A 9,016-nucleotide genomic window follows, 5' to 3' on the forward strand; every position below is an offset into this window, starting at 1 on the left:
GTTTTTTGGGGGATGGTTAATGAAAGTGTTTCAAAACGCGATATTAATTTCTTGTCGACCTGATATATATTGGCAACCACAGTTTTTTTCAGTGAAAAAGCTTTTATATTTGGATCGGGCTGTAGGATCCGCATCCATCCATCATCGGGATTTAGGTCTTGTTGACGACCTGGAAGGATCAGGTAGTAAATAGACCTCTTCCTCTTGGTTGTAGGATACGGTTTTGGTTTGGTTTGTTTTGAATTTCGCGCAAAGCTACGCGAAGGCTATTTCCGCTAGCCGTTCCTAATTTAGCAGTGATAGAAAAGAGGGAAGGCAGTTAGTCATCATCACCCACCGCCAACTCTTGGGCTACTCTTTTATCAACGAATAGTGAGATTGCTCGTAACATTTAACGCCATTTCGACTGAAAGAGTGAGCATGTTCGGTGAAAGGGATTCGAACCTGCGACCTTCAGATTGCGAGACGAGCGCCTTAACTACCATAAAATAAAAAATATAAAAATTGTGAGTCATGATCGTTTTTGTTACCAGTGGAGATATGGAGGACGGTATGGAATAAATAAAGGTAGTTTGTGTTAGATGTTTAGTGATGATATTTGAAGGATGTGATCGCAGGTTGTATTAGTGGCTTTATGAAGAGCTTTATCTATGCTGGGCCTAGAGTAACCTCGAGAGACAAAAATAACTAGGTCATATTTTAAAATTTGGAGGTGAAGCCGTAAATGTTATATAGTGGAAAAATGGAATGGAATGCAGAGTGAATAAAGGATTAAAAGAATAGAAGAGTAAGTACGAATGGGAATCTGAAGTGATAAGTCTGTTACTGTGAATGTGAAGAAAAGAAACATGAGTGGAAGAGACTTGCCCATTGAATTTTAAGATTGGGTGAAAGTCATCAGTAAAGTTTATAAAGATTTCAAGTTCTGTTGGGTTGCCAATAAATACACCTAAATGTCATGTACCTTGCTATACAAACTGTAAGGGAGTAACCTTGAAACTGAGCAAACATGCCCCCCCCCCCAGTGGCAGTGGTATGTTTGCGGACTTATAACGCTAAAAATCAGATTTCGATATCCATGGTGGGCAGATCACAGATAACTTCGGGTAAAAATCTGGAAATGAATTAGCTCAGTTGGGCAGCTATAAACTGAGACTATGAACGTGTGTGGTTTATGAATTGAGTTGAACGAGATTACGTCCTCAATTGGAAATATAGAGTCGAAGATATATATTGTTGGTAACTTGAGTTTATAGTGTAGTGGGGATTGTTCATCGGTTATGCGCATTGATAAAAACTGTTTTCTAGAACAACATTCCAGCTCTGGAATAGTAGCCATTTCTGACAATAGTAGCATCTTGTAGTCTTGTATAAGGTAAAAGGTCAGACAATTGTAGCATATTGTGGTCTTTTATAGGTCAAACTGTCAGACAATGATAATATCTTCTGATTCTGTACAGGTCAAAACGTCGGATAATGACAGCATCTACCAGTCTTGTACAGATCAAACCGTCAGACAATGGTAGTATATTTTAATCCTGTAAAGGTCAAAACGTCACACAATAGTAGCATCTTTCATTCTTACACAGATCAAACCGTCAGACAATGGTAGTATCTTTTAATCCTGTACAGGTCAAAACGTCACACAATAGTAGCATCTTCCATTCTTGCATAGATCAAACCGTCAGACAATGGTAGTATCTTTTAATCCTGTACAGGTAAAAACGTCACACAATAGTAGCATCTTTTATTCTTGCACAGATCAAACCGTCAGACAATGGTAGTATCTTCTGATTCTGTACAGGTCAAAACGTCACACAATAGTAGCATCTTTCATTCTTACACAGATCAAACCGTCAGACAATGGTAGTATCTTTTAATCCTGTACAGGTCAAAACGTCACACAATAGTAGCATTTTCCATTCTTGCACAGATCAAACCGTCAGACAATGGTAGTATCTTTTAATCCTGTACAGGTCAAAACGTCACACAATAGTAGCATCTTCCAGTCATGTACTGGTTAAACCGTCAGACAATGGTAGCATCTTCCGATCTTGTACAGGTCAAAACGTCACGCAATGGTAACATCGTATGGTCTTGTACAGGCGGAAACATCAAACAACTGTAGCATCTTATGGTCTTGTACAGGCGGAAACATCAAACAACTGTAGCATCTTATGTTCTTATGCAAGCGGAAACATCAAACAATTGTAGCATCTTATGGTCTTATACAGGCCCGCTTGTATAAGAACATAAGATGCTACAGTTGTTTGATGTTTCCGCCTGTACAAGACCATAAGATGCTACAATTGTTTGATGTTTTCGCCTTTATAAGACCATAAGATGCTACAATTGTTTGATGTTTCCAAACATCAAACAATTGTAGCATCTTATGGTCTTGTACAGGCGGAAACATCAAACAATTGTAGCATTCTCTGGTCTTGTACAGCATCGTCTTTGTCGGTGGGTTAATTTTATCAATATCAGAGCTTGCTCTCTATTTAGAGACGGCTTCACATTCTCTTTTAGAATGATTATCTGAAGTCGTAGGAGTAGAAAGATGTCATTACCTTTTACTTGGAATATCAAAATGTTTAAGGCTTGGCCCCCTCTAACCATTGTCCACTCCAAGAAGTACGTCGTATTTATATGCTTGGAATTCTTTCCCTTTTCGGTTTAAATAAAATATATATTTTATAGATACGAAACATTCTTCTGAAAAATGAGTTAATATATAACATCAGGTTATCTATATTTTTTAATCAAATATTAGCTGTTAAGAAAGAACAATAAATATCCTTGCAACTCCGTTATTTATTTGACCCGTTAGATCAATCAAACTTCAAGTATTAAAAAAGACCCATAATAATAATAAAAGGACACAAGATATGTGAGTAAAAATACCAGCTTGAACAGATGTTTCGTCAGCATTACTAAGTACAACATTATAAACACATTCGTGCATATATAGTGAGTTTACTTTTTATCTGATGTGTATAATTTAGGTCCGTGATAAAATTAACTTCAAGAAAATAATTGCGAGATGTCATCATTGTGTAATGTCTAAATTTTGTTCTTGTTTTAAGTGAACAAATGGAGAAAAACACACGTCCACAGCTTAATTTAGACAGACCATGAGAAAGAGAAAAAAGAAGTTGCTGTTGAACGATACTTTCATTCTGTCATTCCAAGCTTTGTTAAACTATAGTGAATCTCTAAACAACTCGTCAATAGCAAAGACCTCGCCAACTAGCTGTATTAGGCGTAAAGATGCACGAGCGACCACGTGTATGGGCTGTATCATTTCGCGCGCTCGCCATCAACGCCTCGTGGCTGGCTGCGTGGGAGGCCTCTCAGAAGGCCTTGGTTCTGCTTTGTGTTGCAGAGAAATGTTTATTGGTTCAGCATAGTCATTGGGATTCACCATCTAAATATTTGTGTCTTAAAGACTAATTGACAGCAGGCCAGACCTCACTGTTCCTATATGAAGCAGGCAATGGCTCCGAAAGAACACTAACGCACACATACTGAAGAATTATGGGACTTCCAACTCTTCTTAAACGTCAGCCCATTTCACTCGTTAATACCATCCAGCCCACGTTTCATTTATTTGCTTAACACAAACGGTCAATTCGTTCTTGTCTGAGAAGCCATCACGCCTTCATTACCTTGCCGTGATTGTTGCAATAATAAACCTTTCAATTTGAATGATGAAAAAAGCCAGACGAACTCACTCGGAAAGATATTTTAAAAGAAAGCTGATTTATTCTTGAATATATATGATTGTTGAGTTGGTGTTTAGTGAGTAGAATATCTCTCATGTTTTAATTATTATACCAGGTGATGTATCTTTATAAACATAACGTATACATGCTATTTAATACTTTATCATCCTTCTTCCCGCGGCAACGTTTTTATCCTCTTTTAATGACGAAATAGCTGAAATTAATTTCTTATCCGTTACCCCAAAACAAGACCACTTTATTTCAGTCTACCGGTGGGACAGCAGTAAGTCTACGGACTTATAACGCTAAAACCCGGGGTTCAATTCTCCGCAGTGGACACAGCAGATAGCCCAATGTGACTAAAACAAACAACCACCTAACCTACTGTATGTTTTATGAAACATATTTGTTACTGCGAAGATGTTCACTGACCAGAAAAAACAAACAAACAAGAAAAACTGCGTACTCAACAGGAATAGAAACAAAAACCGATAAAAGAAAAATATACACTTGTTGAGAAAAAACTTTGTACTTACAGAGAAACTAAAATAAAACAGTATACTTGCACACAGAAGAAAAGAAAACTGACGCTTATCGAGAAAACAATACATATATTTAATAGGACGTCAAGAATACGTTCATACGTACACTTAATAGGACGTCAAGAATATGTTCAAACATACACTTGCTAGGACGTCAAGAATATGTTCATACATACACTTAATAGGACGTCAAGAATACGTTCATACGTACACTTACTAGGACGTCAATAATACGTTCATACGTACACTTACTAGGACGTCAATAATACGTTCATACGTACACTTAATAGGACGTCAAGAATACGTTCATAAGTACACTTGCTAGGACGTCAAGAATACGTTCATACATACATACACCTAATAGGACGTCAAGAATACGTTCATACGTACACTTAATAGGACGTCAAGAATACGTTCATACGTACACTTAATAGGACGTCAAGAATACGTTCATACGTATACTTACTAGGGCGTCAAGAATATGTTCAAACATACACTTAATAGGACGTCAAGAATACGTTCATACGAACACTTACTAGGACGTCAAGAATACGTTCCTACGTACACTTACTAGGACGTCAAGAATACGTTCCTACGTACACTTACTAGGACGTCAAGAATACGTTCATACGTACACTTACTAGGACGTCAAGAATATGTTCATACATACACTTACTAGGACGTCAAGAATACGTTCCTACGTACACTTACTAGGACGTCAAGAATACGTTCGTACGTACACTTACTAGGACGTCAAGAATACGTTCATACGTACACTTAATAGGACGTCAAGAATACGTTCATACGTACACTTACTAGGACGTCAAGAATACGTTCCTACATACACTTACTAGGACGTCAATAATATGTTCGAAGAGGGGGAAAGAATGAAAGCGAAGTTTTGTTGTATTTTATATTTCTATTAATACTGATACTGTTATTTTGGTTTTGATTATCAGAATGCATCAAATGGTCAAGAAGTACTTTAAGATTTTATCAACATGGACAGTCGAATAAAAAATGATTGACATGGCCTGGTGGCTAGGGCGATCGACTCGCAAGCGGGTTCGAGTCCCTTAACATTAATTAGACATTATAGAAATCCTATAGTAATCAATACAAGAGATATATGGTATTAATCAGGCATTATAGAAATAATGATAGTAATAAATACAGTTGATATATGGCATTAATCATCCGTTATAGAAACTAGGTGTACAACATCAAGCTGACAAGTAAAAATAATAATAGAGGGCGTCCGAAACGTCTGAAGCCATAGATGATTTTGCAGCTTTTCTTAATTTCAGATATGTGACTAATTGTGGCGTTATCAAAGAATGAGAAGGTCGAGTTAATCCAAACTTGTTTTGAATTACAAGAACAGCATGTGGAACACATTATCTAAATTTCTTTGAAGCCTATGGTTCCAGAACTTGTCGGACACCCCGTATATATACATTGCATTTACGACATCAAACTGGTGTTGTAGGAGTACATAATTAACATACTTTAGGTATACAACATCAGGCTGGCATGTAAAAACAACTAATATACATAATGGGTATACGACATGAAACTGAAGTTGTAGGAACTTCTAATAATTAGTGATAATTAAAAATAGCTGAAATAAAACACAGTTGTGACAAAACAGAGATTTTTTTGTTTTGTTCAGTGCGATTAGAAATTCTAGTAACTAATATATCACATTTAGCTTTCAGTGAAATTATTTTCACAGTAGAAATCTTTTGATATTCCATAAAACAAAAACCTTCAGAAACAAAATCCTTCTAACTTCTATATCAGTACGTTTCCTAACTAAACCCATAAGTGCGAACAAGTCCTTGCCAGAAAACGGTCAGTATTTGTCACCACTTCGCTGTGCTATTACTAGTTTCCGAGCGTGCTGCTTATTAAACATTAGCTGACTGTATCGTGCCAATGATAATCTTGTGTTGAAGTTTCACACGTGTTCATTTCATTTTTTATTTTATTTCTAAACATTTTCAATTCTGACGTTCACTCTTTAAAATAAAATTTGCCCTAGTTTTTACATCTCTGAACCTACTTTAAAGAAATATACGCTGCAGCAAAACTGACAAAGGAAGATTAGTAATTTAAAATCTTTATCGTATCAACTCTTGCGTTGTTCAAATACTATAGACAACTTGTAAAGTCTGTGTCGATTACGTAGCGAAGGTCGTGTAGTTAACACTGACCATGTCGTTTCCTTGTACGGCTTTTTGGTATATATATATATATCTATTATTATCATAACCATGTCAATGTAGTTTGTGAGTATCTTTAAGCACGAGATAATTAGATAATATTACAGCATGTACCGAATATTAAAAAGTTTCACGAACACTTATTGAATCTTTATCAGATGTTGTTATTGTTTGTCATTAAGCACAAAGCTACACAAAGCCTATCTATGTTCTTCCCACCACGGATATCGAAACCCAGTTTCGAGCAGTATAAGTCCACAGACATGCCGCTGTGCCACTGGAGGGGTTTCTTATCAGAAAAAGTCCCCGAAATTATGAGCATTGGTATAAAAACGACTGCTTTGACGCTCAGTAGTTTAACTGCAAAGTTAGATTTTACAGCTTTGGGCTATATGTTAGTAACAACGGATAAGATTAATAAACAACTGCATTTAGACAACAGATTACTACTAATAACAAGTGAGATATTGTTATTAAACAGCTGGAGCTCACTGATCAGAGTTAAACAGTTCTCTAATATATAGAGAACCCCCTAATTAAGAAAATAAGTAAACAGCTATCATATTCATGCTTAGATACTTGTGGACTATATTTTCTTGTGGACTATATCTTCCTCTCCGGTTATGTTTTTTTTTCGAACAGTTATAGCCCGCTACCCTTACGATAACTTATAAAAAGTCACATGGTTATTGTCTCTTCGGCACGTGCCAACATCGGTGAAATGGCAAGCCAAAGTGACTTCCGATGGTGCCCCTGCGCACGAGCTCCGATACTAACATAAATAATTATTTATAACAAGAAGGTGATCACTACTTCTTTACATTTCGGCCACGAGCTGCTGATGAAGCCCCCTGGGATTTTGTATTTTGATATCAGTTTGTCTGATACGACCCTGCAAAAGTAACCCGAAGTGACCACCTAATTAAGTGCACGATGACTTCTGTGATTATCAAATTGTTTAGACAGGTTGTTCGTCAACAGCTGGACGAACGATATTTAATCCTTCAGGTGATTAAGAAATAAGCGTCTTATAAAGTTATGAAGTTTTGTTTGAAACCGTCACCAGGGGTCAGGAGGTTTACAAGCCCATGTGAAGGAGGTTAATTCTAAGACCTAAAAGTTATTTTCAACTAATTAATATAAAAAAGCAGGATCTGGTAACATATTGTCAACAACTTAAGGCAGGCATTGGAAATTATAAACTATTTTAATTAGTTCTGCTAATGAGCTTGAAATGCTTGAAAAAAAAATTAACTGAAATGCATCACGCGATGTTATAATCCAAGAACAAGTTTTGTCGTTTATAAAAAAATCCCCTTAAACTTTTATCGAATCATTACTACCATTATTAGTATTTAAGTTCTTATTTTACCAAGTACACATAGGTTTGCATATTCGAATATTATTTAAGTTGTCTTTATTCATTTACATTAACTGTTTTATCAATTACATAATGTTAACCAAAGAATAATCTTATATGAAGAATCTTTTTTAGTAATGCATTGCAGCAGTAAGTATGATTTTAGTAATGAATTACAACAGTAAGTATGATAGTTTCAACAAATGGCGAGAGCAGAATATTTATACTGCTGTTGGCTTCTTTTTGTGTTGTTTTTTTACATCATAAAAAAGGTTGTACTTGTTGTTAAGCACAATGTTATACAAAGGGCTATCTATGCTCTGCCCATCACAGGTATCGAAACCCGGTTTCTAACAGTATAAGTCCGCAGACATACCGCTGTGCCACGGGGGGAGCAAATCACGTTGTAATCAAGAAAGTAAAACCAAAGTTTGGTTTTAAGTCGTCAGCAATTCTAATCATGTGAGATTTTTTGTTATATATATAAAGCCCTTTTTAGGTACCTTTGTAGATTCAACAGTGCATCTTTTAATTGGATAACATTCCTTTTGATACTCTTGTGAAATAGTGCAAAGTTATTTTTTGTGCATTAAATTATTGCTCTCTTACTTCAATTGCTTGTTGTTGTTTTTTAGGTTAAGCACAAAGTTACACAATGGGCTATCTGTGCTCTGCCCACCACGGGTATCAATATCCGGTTTTAGCATTGTAAGTCCGCAGGCACACCGCTGTACCACTGGGGGGTTTCAATTGCTTGTATTAACCTAATCCAACTGTGTATTTACAGTGATATAAAGACCTCGTTTTTCTAATTTTTAATAACTTATACCCAATTCGGGGAAAACAAAATGGAATGTCAATAACTTGGAACTATTCTACACTGAAAATCTCCCTATTTGGGGAATAAAATATTTTTGTTCTACTATATTTTTTTCTAATTTCTTGGAACCGGACTCAAACTCTAAACTCTACTGTAACGAAACTGCCATTCTTGAGTCTCTCCTGTATTATTGTTTATCCTTAAATTACTAATATGTTTTGTACTGTTCAGCACCGGTACAGTCCACACACATATGGTATCATATTGTATTGAGTAATTTCATGTATATATATATATATATATATTTTTAATTGTTACTGTATTATTTGTGCCCGGCATGGCCA

The sequence above is a fragment of the Limulus polyphemus genome, unplaced genomic scaffold (assembly GCF_000517525.1).
Source record: "Limulus polyphemus unplaced genomic scaffold, Limulus_polyphemus-2.1.2 Scaffold76, whole genome shotgun sequence".
In the NCBI taxonomy this organism is placed as follows: Eukaryota; Metazoa; Arthropoda; class Merostomata; order Xiphosura; family Limulidae; genus Limulus; species Limulus polyphemus.